The sequence below is a fragment of the Bufo gargarizans genome, chromosome 4 (assembly GCF_014858855.1).
Source record: "Bufo gargarizans isolate SCDJY-AF-19 chromosome 4, ASM1485885v1, whole genome shotgun sequence".
NCBI lineage: Eukaryota > Metazoa > Chordata > Amphibia > Anura > Bufonidae > Bufo > Bufo gargarizans.
The window spans coordinates 315,262,354-315,285,030 of record NC_058083.1 but is presented as its reverse complement, the minus strand read 5'-3'; the positions used below and the strand labels follow the sequence as shown (position 1 = coordinate 315,285,030).

Below are 22,677 nucleotides of genomic sequence, written 5' to 3'. Positions count from 1 at the left end.
TACTGGACCACAGATTCAGAATCAAGCGCTTCGGAGGAAGCGATTGCGGGGATTGAAATCTCGATTCAGATGCAACTAGTGGAGAATGTATAACCCAAAACCACATCCCCTTTAGGAGGAGGTCTAGAAGGGGGAGAACAAGAAAGAAGGTCTCGCAAAAGTGGTTTCAAAAGGAAACAAGTGGCGTGGACGCTAGTATTGGATGTGGGGGAGGTGCAGGATTTGCCGGTGGGCTAAAATGTAGTGAATCTGACAGATGTGGAACTGGATAATAATTGTCTATCTTTACTTTCCAGGGGACTTAATTTTAGTATGGTTAATAAGTTTGATGAAGTTAGTTTTGAAGTGTATTTATTTAAAGCGGTGAGAAAATTGAATCTTCATAGATTTTTTTGAAATATGAAGGAAAGATCTAGAGAGGTCAAAGAATTAGAACAACCTACCACAATAGGCCCCCTGGGTTTCCATTTTGGAGAATACACCGATAGGTTAGATAGACAGATGATAGATACACTATTGGAGCTACAGGGACTCGATTGGCAACATGAAGCGTCAAATCAATATGAATATTTAAAAAAAAAGGATTAAGTCCACTTTCTCTCTACCCTTGCTGGCCGATAGCAGTATAGACCTGTTTCAAAAGCAGGTACTTAAAGAAATTAAGGCCTTGATTTATCCCACTGGCAAATCCAATTTAAAAGAAGGTGAAAATAAAGCTCTGGGCTGGTTTGCAAAGCATGAGGATATACTTGTCAAACCGGCCAACAAGGGTGGAAATATAGTGGTCATGTATAAAGCCAGTTATATAAAATAAGCGGAACGACAATTGAGTGATAGGAACACATATGCACTTCTCCAATCCAACCCCACATTAAAATATCCACAACAGCTGAGAGGATTATTATGGAAATATATTGATGTGGGAGTGTTATCAAAGCGTACGGCGGAGAGACTGTACCCCCAGTTCCCTACTAAACCAGTATGGTACTGTCTACCTAAAATCCATAAATAACTGGTGGACCCACCTGGACACCCTTAGTATCGGGGATCGGATCTGTTACCGAGCCCCTTTCCCAATACCTGGATTGGATGTTACGTTCATTGCTAAAAGGGATTCCCTCCTATCTGGAGGACACCAGCGATTTTTTTGGAAGCTCTCAAAGATATTGAATGCCAAGATGATTATTTGTTGGCATCGATAGATGTGGAGAGCCTATACACTAGAATCTCCCTGGAACTGGGGTACAGACTGTCACGGGGCGCCAAAGGCGCACTCATCTCCAATCAGCCGCAGAACTGCTGCTTAGCTTCGGGAGCGAGGATCTGTGTTTGGCCTCGTTCCCAGGGCGGCTTTGCTAGCTGGGAGGCTCCCTGCTCCTAGGTCTGCCTTGAGCGCCGAGCTGATCACTCGGTGCTCGACTTGTCTGTCTGTTGGTCATGTGACGCTGGCCACGTCACATGACCCTAAGACCCCACTATAAATACAGGCAGCCTGCTGGCCACAGGTTGCCTGTTAATTCTAGGTTCCTGGCTATTTGTTGGACTACTGAATACTACCTGATCCTGTTCCCTGACGATCCTTTGCCTACTCCTCCTGTACTGCGCATCTCACCTGGTATCCTGACCCCGGCTTCCACCTGACGATTCTTTGCCGACTCCTGTTGTACTTCGTTTCTCTCCTGGTATTTGACCTCGGCTTTTCCTGACTATTCTCTGCTCATTCCTTAGTACTGCGTAGCTCTCTAGGTATTGACCCGGTCTGTTCTTTTTCCGTTATTTGTCTTGTCTGTCTTCCCAGCACGTATCCTAAGTTAGGGACTGCCGTCTAGTTGTCCCCTGTCATTAGGACTTGCGAGGCAAGTAGGCAGGGCCAGGGATGAAGGTAGAGCGCAGTGGTCACTATCCTTTCCCCTGTGTGTAGTGTACGTGACTGTCACACAGACAATACGAGACATGATGGAGAAAATAGACAGGAATGCTCTATACGTTGACTTTGTCACCCAAGCGTTATCATATGTATTAACACACAATGCTTTCATATTTAAACAGCAATGGTTCAGACAGCTCTCAGGTACGGCAATGGGGACACCAGTCTCCTGCTCCTTTGCCAATTTATTTCTTGCATCCTTTGAGGAGAAATATATATTCATGACGAAAAATACTTTTGTGCAGTATATCAGATTATTTTTGTGATAGCCAGGTCCATAAATATTGGGACATCAACACAATTCTAACATTTTTGGCTCTATACACCACCACAATAGATTTTAAATGAAATGAACAAGATGTGCTTTAACTGCAGACTGCCAGCTTTAATTTGAGGGTATTTACATCTAAATCAGGTGAATGGTGTAGGAATTACAACAGTTTGCATATGTGCCTCCCACTTGTTAGGGGCCAAAAGTAATGGGACAGAATAATAATCATACATCAAACTTTCACTTTTTAATACTTGGTTGGAAATCCTTTGCTGTCAATTACAGCCTGAAGTCTGCAACGCATAGACATCACCAGATGCTGGGTTTGATCCCTGGTGATGCTCTGCCAGGCCTCTACTTCAACTGTCTTCAGTTCCTGCTTGTTCTTGGGGCATTTTCCCTTCAGTTTTACCTTCAGCAAGTGAAATTTATGCTCAATCGGATTCAGATCAGGTGATTGACTTGGCTATTGCATAACATTCCACTTCTTTCCCTTAAAAACCTCTTTGGTTGCTTTTGCAGTATGCTTTGGGTCATTGTCCATCTGCACTGTGAAGCGCCGTCCAATGAGTTCTGAACCATTTGGCTGAATATGAGCAGATAATATTGCCCGAAACACTTCAGAATTCATCCTGCTGCTTTTGTCAGCAGTCACATCATCAATAAATACAAGAGAACCAGTTCCATTGGCAGCCATACATGCCCATGCCATGACACTACCACCACCATGCTTCACTGATGAGGTGGGTATGCTTAGGATCATAAGCAGTTCCTTTCCTTCTCCATACTCTTCTCTTCCCATCACTCTGGTACAAGTTGATCTTGGTCTCATCTGTCCATAGGATGTTGTTCCAGAACTCTGAAGGCTTTTTTAGATGTCGTTTGGCAAACTCTAATCTGGCCTTCCTGTTTTTGAGCCTCACCGATGGTTTACATCTTGTGGTGAACCCTCTGTATTCACTCTAGTGAAGTCTTCTCTTGATTGTTGACTTTGACACACATACACCTACCTCCTGGAAAGTGTTCTTGATCTGGCCAACTGTTGTGAAGGGTGTTTTCTTCAACAAGGAAAGAATTCTTCGGTTATCTATCACAGTTGTTTTCCGTGGTCTTCTGGGTCTTTTCGTGTTGCTGAGCTTACTGGTGTGTTCCTTCTTTTTAAGAATGTTCCAAACAGTTGTTTTGGCCACGCCTAATGTTTTTCCTATCTCTCTGATGGGTTTGTTTTGTTTTTTTCAGCCTAATGATGGCTTGCTTCACTGATAGTGACAGCTCTTTGGAACTCACCTTGAGAGTTGACAGCCACAGATTCCACATGCAAATAGCACACTTGAAATGAACTCTGGGCCTTGTATCTGCTCATTGTAATTGGGATAATGAGCGAAAAACACACCTGGCCATGCAAACTGTTGTATTTCCTACACCGTTCACCTGATTTGGATGCAAATACCTTCAATTTGAAGCTGACAGTCTGCAGTTAAAGCACATCTTGTTCGTTTCATTTCAAATCCATTGTGGTGGTGTATAGAGCCAAAAATGTTAGAACTGTGTTGATGTCCCAATATTTATGGGCCTGACTGTATATATTGATGACGTGTTCATAATTTGGATGAGTGACATAGTGGTATTCAATGCATTCGTGGAATATCTTAATAATGCAAATTATATGAACATGCGATTTACTAGCAGAATAAAAAAAGAAGAGCTTGAGTTTTGGGATGTTATGGTAATGACAGGGGTGGGAGTTTACATACCACTGTATAATGAAAACCTACTTCCACGAATACATTGTTATATTCTGAAAGTTTTCACCCGCCTCATGTTAAGACGGCAGTCCCTTACGGCCAATTTATGCGCTTGACGAAAATAGTAAGGAACCAAATAGAGTTTGAGAAGCAATGTAAGGAGCTGAAGAGACGTTTTCTCCAGAGAGGATATCCTGAATATATCATAGATAGAGCTTATGTGACGGCATGTAAACAGAAGCAAAACAAGGCACTAACATTGAATAAAAGGGAAAAACAAAGGAACAGTGAAAACGCTAGGACATTGTTCACATTTGACTATTCCCCAATGGCCCCAGTAATTAGGAGTGTGATTCTCAACAACTGGCATATGCTGGAACGAGATGATAATTTGAAAGATAAAACACACACTAGTCCCATTATTAGTTTTAGAAGGAGCAGAACCATAGGGGATGTCATCACTAGAAGCAACCTACCAAGAACTGATTTAAATTGGTTAGGGAAATGTACACTGAGAGGGAATTTCATATGTGGACACTGTTCTATGTGTGATTACATGTATAGACGTAAGTATCTACAAATAGGAGGAGTGGGACATACAGTGAAACACTTCATATACTGCAAGACGCAGTTTGTAGTATACAGTATGTGATTTTCTGCCCATGTGGAAGAGTTTATGTGGGTAAGACCTTTAGACCTCTCAGGTTGGATTTTTAAAACTGATGCCATGGGTCCTCTGGGATTACATGACAAAAATGACTTAGCTGTGTTTGTATGAAATGGTTTTAGATTATATTGATGTTTAGCTATATGTTTTTTATAAGGACATCAAGTTGTAGATTGAAGTGATCACTTCACCTGTACGATCATGACGTGGGAGTGATATATATAGTACACCTCCCCACCACGTCATGGGAGGCTTGAAAAAGCGCAATCCAGCACGAACCGGCTGTTGCCTGCTGTATCTGTGCGGTGCTCCGCATCTACTTACTTTACTTACAATAAAGCTGCAAAATTGACGTTAATGGTGAGTGCCGCGTTTTTTCTTCTTTTAACTAATCGAACATATGTCTACTTGGCAGAGCACCACCGAACTGACGTATGTTTATGGTGCAGGTGTGGATCCTGTTGGACATTAACCACATTAGGCAATGCCAACTGCGTTTTTCTTTATATGGACATCTTCTTAACAATGTTGAACTTCACTGTCCCTAGACTATATAGAAAATAAACTGAAAGGACAGTTACACTTGCCTACAGTCAAATGACTTCATACGTCTTGGCGGTAGACTCTTAATTGTAACCCAACATATAACAGCATCAGGTTACACTACGATCTGCCAGCGCCCCATTGCTCTGTAGACTGCTGTGACCACGATATCATTAGAAGCAGAAGTGGTCTCTCTGCATGGCATCGTTGTAGCAGCGTGCTACAAGAATCCATCACAGTGTAAAGTAAAAAAAAAAAAAAAAAAAACAGAGGAGAGCACTTATTGATGTGACAGCGCCCCCTGCTGGCTGTAAAATTAAGTGTAAGTCTGCAAGCCGTGAAATAATCCCTTCCTGCCCTGACTGTGGGAGGAAGAGCTTATTTTCCTTTTTTCATAAAGAAAAAATAAATAATAAGTAAAAAAAGTTAAAATAAATAAAAATACGACAATACTAAATTCGAGAATGCTCACCAACTATTCTGGAGCCCGGCCCGCTGACCACCCCCAGTTATAATAAATACCAAAATAATAAATATGGCTGGCTCTCAGTAATTTGCAGGGGCTTTTACTTCATTAGTGCTGCATGCATATACACTCACCTAAAGAATTATTAGGAACACCTGTTCTATTCCTCATTAATGCGATTATCTAGTCAACCAATCACATGGCAGTTGCTTCAATGCATGTAGGGTTGTGGTCCTGGTCAAGACAATCTCCTGAACTCCAAACTGAATGTCAGAATGGGAAAGAAAGGTGATTTAAGCAATTTTGAGCGTGGCATGGTTGTTGGTGCCAGACGGGCCAGTCTGAGTATTTCACAATCTGCTCAGTTACTGGGATTTTCACGCACAACCATTTCTAGGGTTTACAAAGAATGGTGTGAAAAGGGAAAAACATCCAGTATGCGGCAGTCCTGTGGGCGAAAATGCCTTGTTGATGCTAGAGGTCAGAGGAGAATGGGCCGACTGATTCAAGCTGATAGAAGAGCAACGTTGACTGAAATAACCACTCGTTACAACCGAGGTATGCAGCAAAGCATTTGTGAAGCCACAACACGCACAACCTTGAGGCAGATGGGCTACAACAACAGAAGACCCCACCGGGTACCACTCATCTCTACTACAAATAGGAAAAAGAGGCTACAATTTGCACAAGCTCACCAAAATTGGACTGTTGAAGACTGGAAAAATGTTGCCTGGTCTGATGAGTCTCGATTTTTGTTGAGACATTCAAATGGTAGAGTCCGAATTTGGCGTAAACAGAATGAGAACATGTATCCATCATGCCTTGTTACCACTGTGCAGGCTGGTGGTGGTGCTGTAATGGTGTGGGGGATGTTTTCTGGGCATACTTTAGGCTCCTTATTGCCAATTGGCCATTGTTTTAATGCCACGGGCTACCTGAGCATTGTTTCTGACCATGTCCATCCCTTCATGACCACCATGTACCTATCCTCAGATGGCTACTTCCAGCATGATAATGCACCATGTCACAAAGCTCGAATCATTTCAAATTGGTTTCTTGAACATGACAATGAGTTCACTGTACTAAAATGGCCCCCACAGTCACCAGATCTCAACCCAATAGAGCATCTTTGGGATGTGGTGGAACGGGAGCTTAGTGCCCTGGATGTGCATCCCTCAAATCTCCATCAACTGCAAGATGCTATCCTATCAATATGGGCCAACACTTCTAAAGAATGCTATCAGCACCTTATTGAATCAATGCCATGTAGAATTAAGGCAGTTCTGAAGGCAAAAGGGGGTCCAATTAGTATGGTGTTCCTAATAATTATTTAGGTGAGTGTATATAAAGCATTTAATAAAAAAAATTGTAATAAAATAACAATCCCCAAATACAATTCTATGTAATAAAAGTCCTTATGTTAGGTTGATAAACTTGGTCCCAATTGAATGCGGAGCACACGCATATGCAATTTTAAAAATAAATAAAACAAATGCAGTTTTCATATGCAGGTACTTGGTTTTAGGCATGTGGTTACTTGTTTTTTCCAGAACACTACCACACTTGCCGGATCTGGCATTAAATTTCCATCGAAATGTATTAATGCCGGATCCGGTACCAAGTGTTCTGAAAATTGCCGCATCGCCAGATCCGGTTTTCGGGTCTGCACATGCGCAGTTCTTTCTAGCTTTGAAAAAATTAAATACCGGATCTGTTATTCCAGATGATACTGGAAAGACGGATCCGATATTTCAATGAAAAAGTCTAAAGCATGGGTGTCAAACATGCGGCCCGGCAGTCTAGTATCTCTGAACATGAGCGCGCTGCTATCGGCGCGCTCATGTTCTCTCAGCAGCACAGGGAGAAGGAAGCTGTCCTCCCTCCCCCTGTGCTGCTGCCGCTGCCACCAATGAGAAGAGGGGGGGGGGGGGGGGAGGAGGGGAGGGCGCACTGCGCCACCAATGAGGAGAGAGGGGCGGAGGAGGGGCGGGCGCACTGAGCCACCAATGATAGGACTATTCCCATTTCCCACACAGAGCGGCGCCCAGCGATGTCTCAGCACTCACCATTAGTCCTGGGCGCCGCTCCGTTCGCCCGCAGTGCCCCATTACTGTCTCCTCTCCTGCTCCACATGCTGCTGATTACTATCGGAGCGATGGGAGGAGACATCAGCTTCACTAGTGGGCGTTCCTTCTCCCTGCGCTGCGATTGGACAGCGCTACAGCCAGGAAGAAGGAACGCCCACTAGTGAAGCTGATGTCTCCTCCCATCGCTCCGATAGTAATCAGCAGCATGTGGAGCAGGAGAGGAGACAGTAATGGAGCACTGCAGGCGAACGGAGCGGCGCCCAGGACTAATGGTGAGTGCTGAGACATCGCTGGGCGCCGCTCTGTGTGGCCTGATAGTGAAAGTCAGTCTTTAACACAATACAGGAGGCAGGTGCTGGCAGCAGAATCGCATTGCCGGCACCCTGCCGCTGACAGGGAGCTGCGATCAGAGGCAGTTAACCCCTTAGGTGCCGCACCTGAGGGGTTAACTGCTGATCTGCCAGTACCAGCCTCCTGTATAAAGGGGTAATTTATCATTGGTGGTGCAGTGTGCCCCCCCCCCCCTCAACCCCCCATCCCATTAAAATCATTGGTGGCACAGTGCGCCAGCCCCTCTCAACCCCCCCCAGTATTAAAATCATTGGTGGCAGTGGCCACAGGGACCTCTCCCCTCCCCCTCATTGGTGGTGCAGTGGCAGCTTCTGATCGGAGCCCCAGCTGTGTAAGCCTGGGGCTCCGATCAGTTACCATGGCAGCCAGGACGCTACAGAAGCCCTGGTTGCCATGGTAACATCCCTGATGCTGTGTGCACAAGGCACAGAGCAGCAGGGACAGTGTGAAGTCCTATTCACCATGATAGAGCTGAATAGGACAAGGGATGAAAGATCCCAGGTTCTCGCCTCTAAGGCTACTTTCACACTTGCGTTCAGAGCGGATCCGTCTGAGACGGATCCGCTCATATAATGCAGACGGTGGATCCGTTCAGAAAGGATCCGTCTGCATTATATTGTAAAAAAAATATTTATTTTTTTGATGCGGCCCACATAAACTTAAATTTTGTTTTTTTGGCCCATGTTAGCCTTTGAGTTTGACATGCTTGGCCTAATGCATCCGTATCAGGGAAAAAAAGATATTCGTTTGCATATGGATTTCCAGATCCAGTAGGCAGATGCGGCAATGGAACTGCCTGCCGGATTCTAACAACGTTAGTGTGAATGTACCCTAATTACATGACTAGAATGAACTGAATTATTGGTTTTAATGTAGCGTTAAATCCATATACAATTCCCAGACTTGATTAGTTTCAGTACAGGCGCCTAGAAGCTGTGATCTTCTTAAGATTATTGCACCGAAGGGTTTAGAAGTGGATTTAACAGGCTCACTTCCAAAATATGACATTTGTGTTCTGCGTTTCCTATTTATTAACCGACATTATGTATTTCATAAACCGGACGTTAATTTAAATAGAGCAGACACTAGCGGAAAGCAAAGTAAACAATATGAAGTGTACCTAGCTGAAAGGAAAACCAGTTTCTCTGCTTTCTCAGCCTATATAACTATAAAAGAGGCTTGTCATACTTAATACCTAATTGGTGACCAGCACCACATACCAGAGAATTCCAAAAATTAACAATACATACACCATCCATTTTTTACCTACTATTCAAAACACTTATCTTACGCAGTCTGCATATGAACCAAATATAAGGGATACTAAACTTGGTTGGCTCTTGTATGAGAGACCAAATATAGCATGAAATGTGTAGGTTTGAGAGCTCCTAGAAAAACTAAATTTTAGAAAAGCAAAACTCAATCAACTAAGGGATGAATTTAGTCAAAGTGGTTACCAAAATCTCTAATGAAAGAAAACCAATATAGCTAAGGCTACTTTCACACTAGTGTTTTTTGCGGATCCGTCATGGATCTGCAAAAACGCTTCTGTTACAATAATACAACCGCATGTATCCGTCATGAACGGATCCAGTTGTATTATGTCTTCTATAGCTATGATGGATCCATCTTGAACACCAATTGCGGACGGATCCGTTTTCTATTGTGCCAGATTGTGTCACAGAAAACGGATCCATCCCTATTGAATTACATTGTGTGCCAGGACGGATCCGTTTGGCTCCGCTTCGTCAGGCAGGCAGCGTTTTGGTGTCCGCCTCCAGAGCAGAATGGAGACAGATCGGAGGCAAACTGATGCATTCTGAGCGGATTCTTTTCCATTCAGAATGGCAAAAACTGATCTGTTTTGGACCGCTTGTGAGAGCGCTGAATGGATCTCACAAACAGAAAGCCAAAATGTGAGTGTGAAAGTAGCCTAAATACTAAAGTCTGGGAAACAAGTTAAAAATGAATACCATCTAATATATTGAAAGATGAAACAACTGAAAATAAGTATATGTGACAGGAACTGAGTAAGGCCTCTTTCATACAAGCGAGTTTTCCGCGCAGGTGCAATGCGTGACGTGAACAAATAGCACCCGCACTGAATCCTGACCCATTAATTTCAATATGTCTGTGTACATAAGCGGTTTTTTCACACATCAGTTCTGCGTTGCGTGAAAATCGCAGCATGTTCTATATTCTTTCTTTTTTTCACGCAGCCCTGGCCCCATACAAGTGAATGGGGCTTCAGTGAAAATCGCAGCACATCCGCAAGCAAGTGTGGATGCAATGCGTTTTTCACTGATGGTTGCTAAGAGCTGTTGTTTGTAAACCTTCAGTTTTTTTATCACGGGGGTGAAAAACGCATCAAAACGCATTGCACCCGTGCGGAAAAAACTGAAAGCAATCACAGACAAAATTGACTGAACTTGCTTGCAAAATAGGTGCTGGAGCACCTGGCTTTAGGTTACTCCTTCATAAGTCATGGTGGTTGTTACCAATTACCAAATAAAATCCCCCAAAGTATGAGGGCTATTCCCTTAGCTGTGCTCTAATGAGGCCTACTAGCGCCTTTGCATGTTACTGCGATGCTAACCACTCTCTTTCGTGGACTCACCGTTTCTGCCTTCGGTTGGTAACCTTTAACCAAGTAGGCATAAGTAGGTTTTTGCAGACAAAAATAGGTATTGTTAAAATGGGCCCATGAAAAGTGATGCACATGGACCGCATCTGTATTTTGCGTATACGCAATTTGTGAACCACAAAACGGATACGGTCATTTGAATAGCCCCTTACAGGACAAAACTCTTTCCAATCCAATAGTGATTCAACTGTTGCTCCAATTCTGTCCTGAATTACCTTTAATGAGATGATTTATCCCACTTTGCTGCTGGCTAGGACAATGGCTCTTTAGTGGACACTTGCCTGATGCCATGAGAACAAATTTTTTATTTGTATGTTTTTGAAAGCCCAAAGTACGTGCTTTCTTCACCCCGTGCAACAAAATCGTGCAGCGTGCCACACAAAAACGTGCACTAGGTTGCGGTCTACTGCAGGCCCTCTCCATAAGAGAAGGGCCCCCCACAAACCATTCCCTATCCCTCTGGGCCTAAGGCTCCTGCAAGGGACAGGGACAAATGGCAGCTGAGGTTACGCCCATCTATGCTCCCGGCTTTCGCTTCAGCGGCAGCCAGGAGCTTCAACAAAGGTCTGGACTCTCCCCAGAGGGAGAGCACAAGGGGATTAGCAGGGGGGTGAGGAACCAATATGGCCACACCCCCCCCCCCTAGACCTCAGGTACCCGTAAGGGTGCCGCAACCCTGAAAACCCTGCCATGAGAACAAATACCTCACTCTCGGCAGTTGCAGTCTCACTACCACTACTCCACCGCCCCCTGCTCCATGATATTTATCACCTACCTCAGCACAGTATCACTGCATGCAGACATGCCCCTCTCATCTCCTCTATACAGAAGGCAGAGGGTTTCCTTGCCTCTGAGAACTTAAAACATGTCACCCAGGTGTGTTGAGTGGTATCTCCATAAAAATGGTGACTTTTCCTCCTTTACTGAGATTGGGAATGGACTGCTCTATTGTTGCATGCTGAAAGCGTGCCCTACCACTGCTTTCCTACGCAGACTAGGGACAAGGCACTACACAAAGCGGACAGACAGGACACTAAGGCACAAAACACAAGGGTGAAACACTAGAGGGGACCACGGCCTATTACAATTCTCAGTATTCCCAATGAGGAAAATGGGGAGAAGATTTGTCAAATCATTTTTTTACGGTATAATGAATCATTGCAGACCGGTATTCTCTATCATACATCATTGGCTTATAAGCTAGTTATAAGATGAAACAAGCTATTGTAGGCTATTTCTGTTTGGATCTAATGATACATGTGCAAAGCAGGAATCAGCTGAAAGAACACATGGTATCATTCGGATAAGAAGAAAATCTAGTTTAGAATAACATGATTTGATGATTGTTGGGTTGCTGCAACAGAAATGTAATTATAAGAGTACAAATAAGTAACAAGGTTAAGTGCCTTATGTTAATCTCAGAAATAAAGTGCAGTTTCTCCTCAAGGCATTTCATTGATCGGCTAACACTATTATATCCTAAAACTGAGTTGCAAGCAAACCACTTATTAGTTAATACAAATGAATAGGGTGACTTTGACTACATGTTAATTAACTTATCAGAGGCTTAGCTGACTCAGCAATGGAAACGTTAAAGTGTAAGGCTACTTTCACATTGGCATTTCTGGGTCCGCTTGTGAGATCCGTTTCAGGGCTTTCACAAGCGGTCCAAAACGGATCAGTTCAGCCCCAATGCATTCTGAATGCATCAATTTGGCTGCGTTTGGTCTCCGTTGCGTTTTTAGACGGTCACTAAAACACAGCTTGCAGCGTTTTGGTGTCTGCCTGACGATGTGGATCCAAACGGATCCGTCCTGACTTACAATATAAGTCAATGGAGACGGATCTGTTTTTCACTGACACAATATGGTGCAATTTAAAACGGATCCGTCCCCCATTGACTTTCAATGTAAGTCAAGACGGGTCCGTTAGTAGCCTAACTCCTTCCAAAAAGAAAAATTTCCCAGTGCTCCTGAATCCTCAGCTGCAGTAACTGTGGAAATAGACTTAAAAAAAAAAATAACAATAATTGCTTTTCATCTATAAGAAAAACACCCAGAACATAACCCAGAGCAAAAAAAGAGCAACATTTGTAAATCACTGTTGTGAAAAGTCCTAGAAGGGCTCTAGTGAAGATACACTGTCAGTAGAAATGGCTGGATCATAAGTCCTTGAGCAGCTGCCAAATAGTTAACAAGAAAAGGATTATTATACAATAATAAGGCCAGTTTTAAATCAGAAATGTCTTCTATATGCTGAAGACCAATAAATGGAGGCATCAATCCTGTTTGTTCTTTTTCATTTTTCTCTGGACAGTTTGCCGAGGTGGAGGCACATGCTCAATTCTAGCTTTCAACTGCTACAAGACTATCTTTTGTTTAGAAGCTCTTACAGTTACAGAGGAATACCTGCAGCAGGAAGAAAATCCCCCAAGCTGTAATGGGTAGACATGCAGCAAAGAGGACACACCCATTGAGCTGGCAGCCTCAAGTAAACCTAGCACAGCAACTGGAGCAATGAAGGGGGCGGGGGAGGCTATCCATGTGAGGCACAGAGCTGATTCTAGCTCTGATAGGGACTACATGATGCCCGATTTTCATTTTTTACATTAATTAAGGACAGCCCCTTATACAATGTTTGATCAAGAAATGAAGAACTAATCAACATAGGTCTTAAAGGGATTTTCTCACTTCAGCAAATAGCATTTGTTATGTAGAGAAAGTTAATACAAGTCACTAATGTATTGTTAGTATCGATATTGCCTCCTTTGCTGGCTGGATTAATTTTACCATCACATTAAACACTGCTCGTTTCCATGGTTATGACCACCCTGCAATCCATCAGAAAGGTCGTGCTTGCACAATATAGGAAAAGCACCAACCTATGTGCGGCCCCACTGTGCTTTTTCCTGTAGTGTGCAAGCACGACCACCACTGATGGATTGCAAGCATGGAAACGAGCAGTGTATAACGTGATGGAAAAATTAATCCAGCCAGCAAAGGAAGCAATATGGACAATCAGAGTACATTGGTAATTGGCTTGTAATAACTTCTTCTACATAATAAATGCTATTTGTTGAAGTGAGACAACTCCGTTAAGCTATTTCAGATCCACGCTTGCACTGGTCATCATGAATCTATAATTGACATCACACACATTATATGGTATAATATTGCTGCTTAAACAAACTCTTTAAATTCTTTTATAAAAAACCTAGACTGTTATAAAGTACCAAAGTGAATAAGGCTCACCTTACAGATCCTCTACCACCCCCATGCCGGTATCCTGGGTTCCTCACCAATCTCTGTATCCTGGCCTCTAGTGATGACTTTTTAACATGAAAATGTGGCCTATGCAGCCCATTACAGGTTGCAGAGGAATCCACCAAGGTCACCGCAGCAACATCATCGCTGGAGGCTAAGATCCAGGGAACAAGAAAGTAACAGTACAGGAAAGGGGAACTGGTAAGGTATATAGTTAGTCATTTTACAGAATTCTAGGAATTCTTTGGTTTAAAAAAAATCAAGGTGCTGGACAACACCATTATCAAATGTTGGTACCAGATTAGATTTAATTTTTACTCTATAAAAGGATGTCCCCCTATGCTCCCTACAATTGTGGGAGAGCAACTCTTGCTCTGCTGGTTCGCTTGGCCTTGATAACAAAGGCTTTGGGTGCTCACATGCTCCATTAAAAACTGGTGCTAAACTCCATACCCTCATTAGAACATTTTAAGGTAAAAAAAACAAAGGGGGTAATTTATCAAATTTGCTATGCCAGTTTTGTGGCATAGAAAAATCACTAGTTATGCCCATGTGTGACATCTTGTGCATATTTTTGCCATATGGTAAGCCTCGCCAATTTTAGAAGTGGAGTGAAAAGTAGGTCAGTATTTCAGATTGGAACACCTATAAATACGAAAAATACTCTACAGTTTTTAAACCAGCACCTGGATCTGAATACTTTTGTAATTGCATAGAATTAAAAATTTTGCATAGCCACTGAGTTATTCAATAAAATATGTGTATAGCACCACCTGCTGTTTGTTTTTATTCTTATTTCTTTGACCTGCTCAATGAGAAGGTAGCACATGCTCAGTATCATCCTTCAACTGCCTCCTGATCTGTGATAGGGAGAGCATGGACACTCCCGTCCCTTAGCAACAGCATAACATACACTCCCCCTTAAGTTGCCAGATTGATATAAATCTAGCAGAGCAAAGAATGGGGAGATCTCTGGATCCATGTGAGGTACAGGGCTGGTTCTAGCTTTGTTAGAAAGAGACTGTCATGTACTATACATATTTTCTTACATTTTTCGTAATTTTTTACATTAGTCATGGGATAACCCCTTTAAGTCTATTTTTCAGGATTCTAAATTGGTTTGAAGTTGACTATACACATTAGATAAATGTTGGACAGACCCACTGATTTGGGTATTACCAGCTTACCATATAATCATGTATTTGGGGGCCTCCTGTCTCCTAAACAGCAGATGTTGGGGAAGATAAGGATCGTGCAGTTGGATTTCAACTGCCCAATCTTTTTGTTCATGGAGAGATAAGCTACCAGTCTGGCAATGGCTCTCTTCCCATTCAGGACATAAGCATGCCAAGCTAAGCAACCATGTGTATGGAGGGGGTCAGAAGAGAGCTGTTGGCCCAACAGCTACCGATATCTAATGTGTGCGGTCAACTTCAGTTCTACGCTACAGTACAATTAGTTTACTGCCATTATCAGAATACAAAAATACTTGGCTACAACCATTTCTGTTGTGGAAAATATGTTTCATGCATGCCCATTTCTTAACCTTTACTTGCAAACAAAGAATCATTCCACTCTTTGTACTGAGGGAAAACATTCATGGTAGGTCTATCTTCTGCAGTAGTATCAACAATACACGCGTAAGGCACAGTACAACATCTTGATGCCAGCATGATTCTACTACTAAAATATGCAAATCTAAAAATACACTCCTTTTATGATCTCTCTAATTACATCTTACAGTAACTCTAAGATTTGAATTAAATACTGAAAACATGCAGTGCTTAGATTCTACAATCATGCAACATTCCAGTGATTCTAGCAATTCAACTTATTAACTACAGTATGTAAATTGTACAGACCCCATAGAATACCCCACCCACAGTACAGTAATGATCCATAGTTGCCAGGGCAATCATTTAGTTACTTACAACAATCTGTAATATACAGAGCCCTCTATTCACTCAACCTTGTTTTAAATGTTTGATAATACTAAAAGCTATGTTCACATTAGCGTCATTGCTTTCTTTTATAAAGGAAGCAATGGCACTGGTGGATTCATCATGCGAACTTTGATGCGGCCAACATTAGTATCAAGGTAGAACCTGCTTTCATCAGTGAACGCTACTGTTTGATGGTGGCTAGGGATGAGCGAATCGACTTCGGATGAAACATCCAAAGTCGATTTGCATAAAAGTTTGTTCCAATACTGTATTGAGCAGGAGCTCCGTACAGTATTAGAATGTATTGGCTCCGATGAGCCGAAGTTATTGCTTTGCGAAGTCTCACGAGACTTCGGGTAATAACTTCATAAATTCGGTTCCAAGTGGTACCTTGGAACCAAACCCGAGTTCAGGAAAAACTTTTTTACTGTACAAACTAATTTATAAATGAGACGAGACTTCGTGAAGCAATAACTTCGGCTCATTGGAGCCAATACATTCTAAAACTGTAAGAGCTCCTTCTCCGTACAGTATTGGAATAAACTTTTATGCGAATTGACTTTGGATGCTTCATCCAAAGTCGATTCGCTCATCCCAAATGGCCGCATCAGAGTTCACAGGAGGTCTGGAGAGCACCTACTGCCATCATGCATAGTGCAGAGACACAAACAAGTGTCATGGTGTGGAGCGCATTAGCTACCATGCTTTATTGAGGGAACACTGACCAACCTTCAGTATGTCCAAGACATTGTGGAAAAAGTCCTACTGCCTTTTGTTACTCAGGAGCTGTGATGTACAACCACATATGGCCTGTCCTCACAACACAACATACTCTTCAGGGTATTTAGCAGCTCCTCTGATCAGCTGGATGGTCATCAGACCTCTTCCCCATCTAGAATGTCTAGGAGTCGATGGCACAACTGATTTACTATGTGGCCAACAACCACATTGCCTGAACTATGGGTCCAAGTTGAACGAGCTTGGAATGACATAGAACAGGAGGATATCAGCATCTGTATGAGTGTTATCATGCCAGAGTGGCAGTCTACATAACAGCAAGTGAAGATGCCACCTAGTATTACCTTACTTTAACAAATACCCTGATGCAGAACCTAAAATAAAGGGTGCAAAACCTTGGTTGTGTGAACATTGACTAAGTACCACTAGCAGTTTATACTTTGGTAATTTCAGCTCAATGGCATTAAGTTTTCCAGGAGTTCATTTTTTTTCATTTTCCGGTTGTATGCATACAAGGGGAATTATTTCTTCACCGAGCCTGAAGTACTTATTTGCACTCCTTTAGCAGAAATGCACACTTCTCCTCTAAGTGATTCCTTTCATTCCAATGTGAGGTACAACCTTGCAGAAAATAGCTGAATAATGAGGTAGAACATGCAAAACCTAAATAACAATGCAGTGCAGCGTAACCGTACAGGGCTCAGCAGAGCCAGGTACTACTGCCAAAAAGAAAAACTGAGCTTTAGCCTAGATGAATCAACGACTGCTGTAGGGCTGTCATCTGGACTTTTTTTAATGACAATTACAGTAAGTTGACCTAGGAGGGAAAAACATCCATTGCTGATTTTGCCACAAATTCTGCTAAAAAATTGCAGCAAATGCGGCATGTTTTACATACAGCTGATGCTGATGTTCTGAACATTTCACTTTATGCATTGTAATCCGCAGAAACAATTGACACGCTGCAGATTTAAAATTTGCATCACATGTCAAATAATGCACAGATTTTTTTCTTCAGCACGCAGATGATTTCATGAGAAGCTCAACAACGTGGACAACCAGTCTGGGGGGGTAAGGTCTTAATGCAAGGCTGTAATGTGTTACACATTAACCTCAGATTAGGCCATATGTTACTGTATACAGTACTCTAAGCACTTCCCCTTCATAGACTGGAATTTTGAAAACTAGGCTATCTACAGAACTGGAAGGGAATAGCTATCAATCCTAATGAAGGGCGAACCAACATAAACTGCAGTCAAGTGACAAATCAGGGCTATGACATTGACTTTCTGTGCAAACACAGGGACGCTATTGTGCGAGTAGCACAGGCAAATTTGTTTTCCTCTGCCTTTGTAAGATTTATCGTGGTCAATCATAATCTAGTAAGTCTAAGAGTAAATCATCCATTTGTAATTCACTCCGCATTCCCACACATGGATTAATTATTCATACCGTACACACAAATTTATATTAATATTTGATCCCTGTAGCATTTTTAATTTCCCTTATCAGTAATAGACGTGTTGAGGCAAATAGTTCCTCAAGCTCTCTTTTGACACATTTAACCCCTTCACACATTATCACATACATGAAAAGGGTGCATTCACATCACCGTTTAGCTTTCCGTTCTTCTGATCCGTCAGAAGAAGAGAGAGAAAAAAAAGGATCCTATAAAAAAAAAAAAAAAAAGGATCCTGTTGCATCAGTAATGCCATCCTGGCTTTCACAGTCTCGCATGCTTATGGTTCTGGGTAATTATTGTTTCATGTTCCTGACACTGCTGACCCATCGTGATATTGTTCTACTATTTAGATTAGCTGTTGTTATTGTATTTATTAATATATGCGGTCTGTGTAAAGCTGGGATGGTGTCTTTTCTCTGCCACCTTCATTTTTTTAACGGTAATATGCTTGTAATTTATTGATACGCTAAAAAAGCTACATTTTTATAGGTATTTTACAAGCGCCATGTCTCTTGTTTGTTTAATTTATATGTATTTAGAAGCTTTACCACTATTATTGCTTTAGATTGCCCTTTCATTTTGCCACAACAATTGTTAATATACTATAATCCTGGCATTAGGGACACCTACGGTCATTTGTATTAATGATCTTGTGGCATAATTAGACCTTTATCTCTATATCAGTATAATTAGGTTGCTACCAAATATGTATGCAATGTTTTATGTTGTACTACTTTTAATCAATAACACATTTCAGGGAAAAAAAACCCTGTTCTTATGCCAACTCATTTCAAGCGTGAAAACGTTTTTATTTTTCCATTAATGTGACCATATGTGGCTTTGTTTTTTGTGGGATGAGTTATATTTTTTAATAAAACTACTTAAATTACTTAATAATAACTTGAATTATTTTCTTGGGGTGGAGGAAATGAAAAAAGCAATTCTGCTGCTATATTTAGCGTTTTTTTTCTCTCACTCTGTTAACCATGAGGTCTAAATGTTCTTCAATACACACGTTGCTATGATTCAGCAATATATATACATTTCTAAGTACTTTAAAAAACTATTTAACACTTACTTTTTGTAAAACCAGGTTTTTCTATTTTTATTTGCTGTGAAACAATTTTTTTAAATAATAATCTTTATGTACTGTAATTATTTTCTTAGTACCAAGAAGTAGAGAACGTTACAGTCCAAAGGTGAAAATAGAATTTTAGAAATTGTTGCTAATTTATTAAAAAGGAAAATCGAAAATGTCACATACCATAAGTATTTAGACCCTTTGCTATGACACGATATTTAGCTCTAGGGGCCTTTCAATTCTCTTGATCATCTTTGAGATGGACACCTTGATTGGAGTTAACCTGTGGTAAATTCAGTTGATTGGACATTAATTGGAAAGACACACCCAGTCTATATAAGGTCTTACTGCTGACAATTCATATCAGAGGAGAAAATAACTACCTGTAGAGCTTAGAGATGGGATTGTGTTGAAGCACAGATCTGAAGAAGGGTAAAAAAAAAAAAAGTCAGTGTCCTCCATAATTCTTATGAAAGAAATTTGGAATGACCTAGAGCTGGTGGCCCCACCAAACTAAGTAATTGGGGAGAAGGGCCTTGGTAAGACAGGAAGGCCAAGAACACAATGGTCACTCTGGTTGAGCTCCACAGATCCTGTGTGCAGATGGGAAAAACTTCCAAAAGGTAAAACATCACTGCAGCATTCCACCAATCTGGGCTGTTCAGAACGAAAAGTCTCTCCTCAGTAAAAGATACATAAAAGCCTGCCTTGAGTTTACAAAAAAGCACCTTAAAGACTCTCAGACTGTGAGAAACAAGATTCTCTGGTCTGATGAAACCAACATTGAACTTTTTGGCCTCAATTCTCTGTGTCATGCCTGGAGGAAACCAGGCACTGCTCATCACCTGCCCAAAATCATCCCTACAGTCAATCGTAGTGGCAGTATCATGCAGTGGGAGTGTTTTCAGTGGCTGGGATAGGGTGTTTCATTTTGTAATAGAAAAAAATTAAATGTAACATTTTTGCAGACTTTGCTTACGCCTCGAGTCTCAGTGATGTAAAAGGTATATATGCCAAATGAATTTCATGAAGATTGGATAATAATAAGAGGTTGCACACTTTGATCAGTTTTGTAAAAGTAGGCAAAAAATAAGATTTTTTAATGTTAATTACTTTTATTGGGAAAACTCAATATTAGTATTTAATATTAAAACTAGACACTAAAGATTAATAGTTAGTATGATAGGCAAAACGTGTTATAATAATCAACTTTGAACGATGCAATCCCTTCTTTTGTTAGCTTGGTGATGACTTTTCTGTGATGCTCGAGTTGTTCGTCCCTAACCGATTTGTTAAACTTTTTCTCAGAGCAACTCCTCTTTCTGCGGTATTATTGACTACCTTAAGAGCGTTCACATGGCTTAAAGTAACAAAATGGCTTAGGTCTTCAAAAACTAGGTTTTTACCCTCTAATCGTTTCATTTCCTTTTTCTTTGCAGGTTTGGTTCTTGAAAATTTTAGTCATATTTTCCTTAACAGCCTGAGTAATACGTTTGTCCAATAAAGCCAATCCTACGTTTGTTTCTGACAGATACCAAAGATGTCTCTTAGCAACTGTGAGAGCACTTTTTTTGATGTCTTCATCTGGGTAAGTGCTCAGGAGCTGTAGCATATCCAAATCATTCTTTGGAGCCCATCGACTTACAATTGCCTCGTGCAAAACGCGAACATATATGAGGCTGACAAAATGTGCAACCCGGTTTATTCCTTTCAATTCTCGTTGAGGAATATTCAACTGTTTAGTGAAGAGGACAATTTTAAGTGCATATATTGCCTTTGCCATCCACCTTGCTTGATGCAGAGCCCCTGGGATCCTGAAACTGAAGTAGTTTTATACCAACCTCCTAGGTACAGGAGTGAGAGTAGTAATAAAAGTGATCAATGTGTGCAACCCCTAAACCTATTAAATCTTCTTGAAATTTGCCATATATATCTTTTACATCACTGAGACTCGGGGCGTAAGCAAAGTCATATGAAAATCACATCTTTGGAAAAATGAAACACCCTAGGCTGGGACCAGGAGACTGGTCAGGGTTAAGGGAAAGCTCAATGGAACACACAAATATTCTTAATGAAAACCTGATCCAGAGTGCTCTGGACCTCAGACTGGGCCAACTCTGTGAATCTCCTTGAGTGGCCCAGTCAGAGCCCTGACTTGAACCCAATCGAACATCTATGGACAAACCTGAACATGGCTGTTCACAGATGATCCCCATCCACCCTAACAAAGCTTAAGAGCATCTGCAGAGAAGAAGGGCAGAAAATCCCCAAATCCAAGTGTACAAACCGTGTGGTATCATAGCCAAGAAGACTGGAGGCTTTAACTTCTGCCAAAGCTGCTTCAACTAAGTACTGAGTAAAGGGTCTGAATACTCATGTAAATGCAAGATTTTACTTTTTTAATGCAAAGCTTTTGAACACTCAGTTTTCACTTTGTCAATATGGGGCATTGGGTGTAGAATGATGGGGAAAATTATTATTTTGTATTTTAGCAAAAGGCTGCAACATAACAAAATATGAAAAAAGAAATTTATTTTCGATTCCATCCATATAGAATATTTTTCCAGCTTCCCACTATTGTTTGGAATAGTAAATTGCGTAGTTAGAAAGTGCAACTATTCCTGCAAGAAAGCAAGCCCTCACACAAGCTATATGAATGAAAAAAGTTATGGCTTTTGGAAGGCAGGAAGTAGAAAATAAAAACGAATATATGTAAAATGGCTGCTTCAGGAAGGGGTTAAAGAGGACCTTTCACCACCCTTGACATGCCTGTTTTAATAGCTTTATGCATTCCCCGTGTGATAACGATTCTGGAACATCTATTCTTATGGCTCTATGTTGTGTCATTCCTTTATTATTTCTACTAGAAGTTATGAATTAATTGCTGTTAGCCTTCAGTAAGGGTACAGAGGGGAGGTAACCAGTTGGGGGTTGTACCTGCACCGACTCACTCTATCCAATCAGTGCTGCCATTTTCAGACTGTGCAGCTACACCCCCCCCCCCCTCCCTGGGCTAGTTACCTCCCCTCTGTACCCTTACTGCTAGCAAATAATTTATAACTTCTAGTAGAAATAATAAAGGAATGGTAGAACATAGATCCATAAGAATAGATTCTCCAGAATTGTTATTACATGGGAAATGCTTGAATCTATTAAAACAGGCATGTCAGGAGAGGTAACAGGTCCTCTTTAAACTCAGTGAACTGTGTCCTAGTGGTTAGAACAAAATAAAAAAAGGATAGTAATACACTTGTTATTGTGTTACTTTGCTGAGGACTCTTTTTTTTTAACTAAATTGTACAAAGCATCTAGTGTTTTGCTTGGCAATTCTGTTTTACTAAAGTGTGTGAATAAATTGGAAACAGCAAAATCCTTATAAAAAGGAAATGCAAACGGATTCAATTTAAATGTTTTGTACAGTCTCGTACTTCCAAACATCTCAAACCTGTCCTCTTATATTTGTTTTGTCAAGCTTCCAGCAATGACTTA

The 22,677-nt window shown here is 41.4% G+C and overlaps 1 protein-coding gene across 6 annotated transcripts in view; it reads right to left on the bottom strand.

Moving 5' to 3' along the window:
• The window catches only part of AKAP7 (A-kinase anchoring protein 7), a 160,950-nt gene that overhangs the window by 29,690 nt on the left and 108,583 nt on the right, over positions 1-22,677 (bottom strand). For 2 of the 6 annotated variants that reach the window (XR_006388865.1, XR_006388864.1), the window contains exon 8: positions 19,372-19,471. The exons of the other annotated variants lie outside the window; for them this stretch is intronic. The gene's annotated coding sequence lies outside the window, so the exon portion shown is untranslated. The remainder of the gene's footprint in view (positions 1-19,371; positions 19,472-22,677) is intronic. 6 annotated transcript variants of the gene reach the window in all.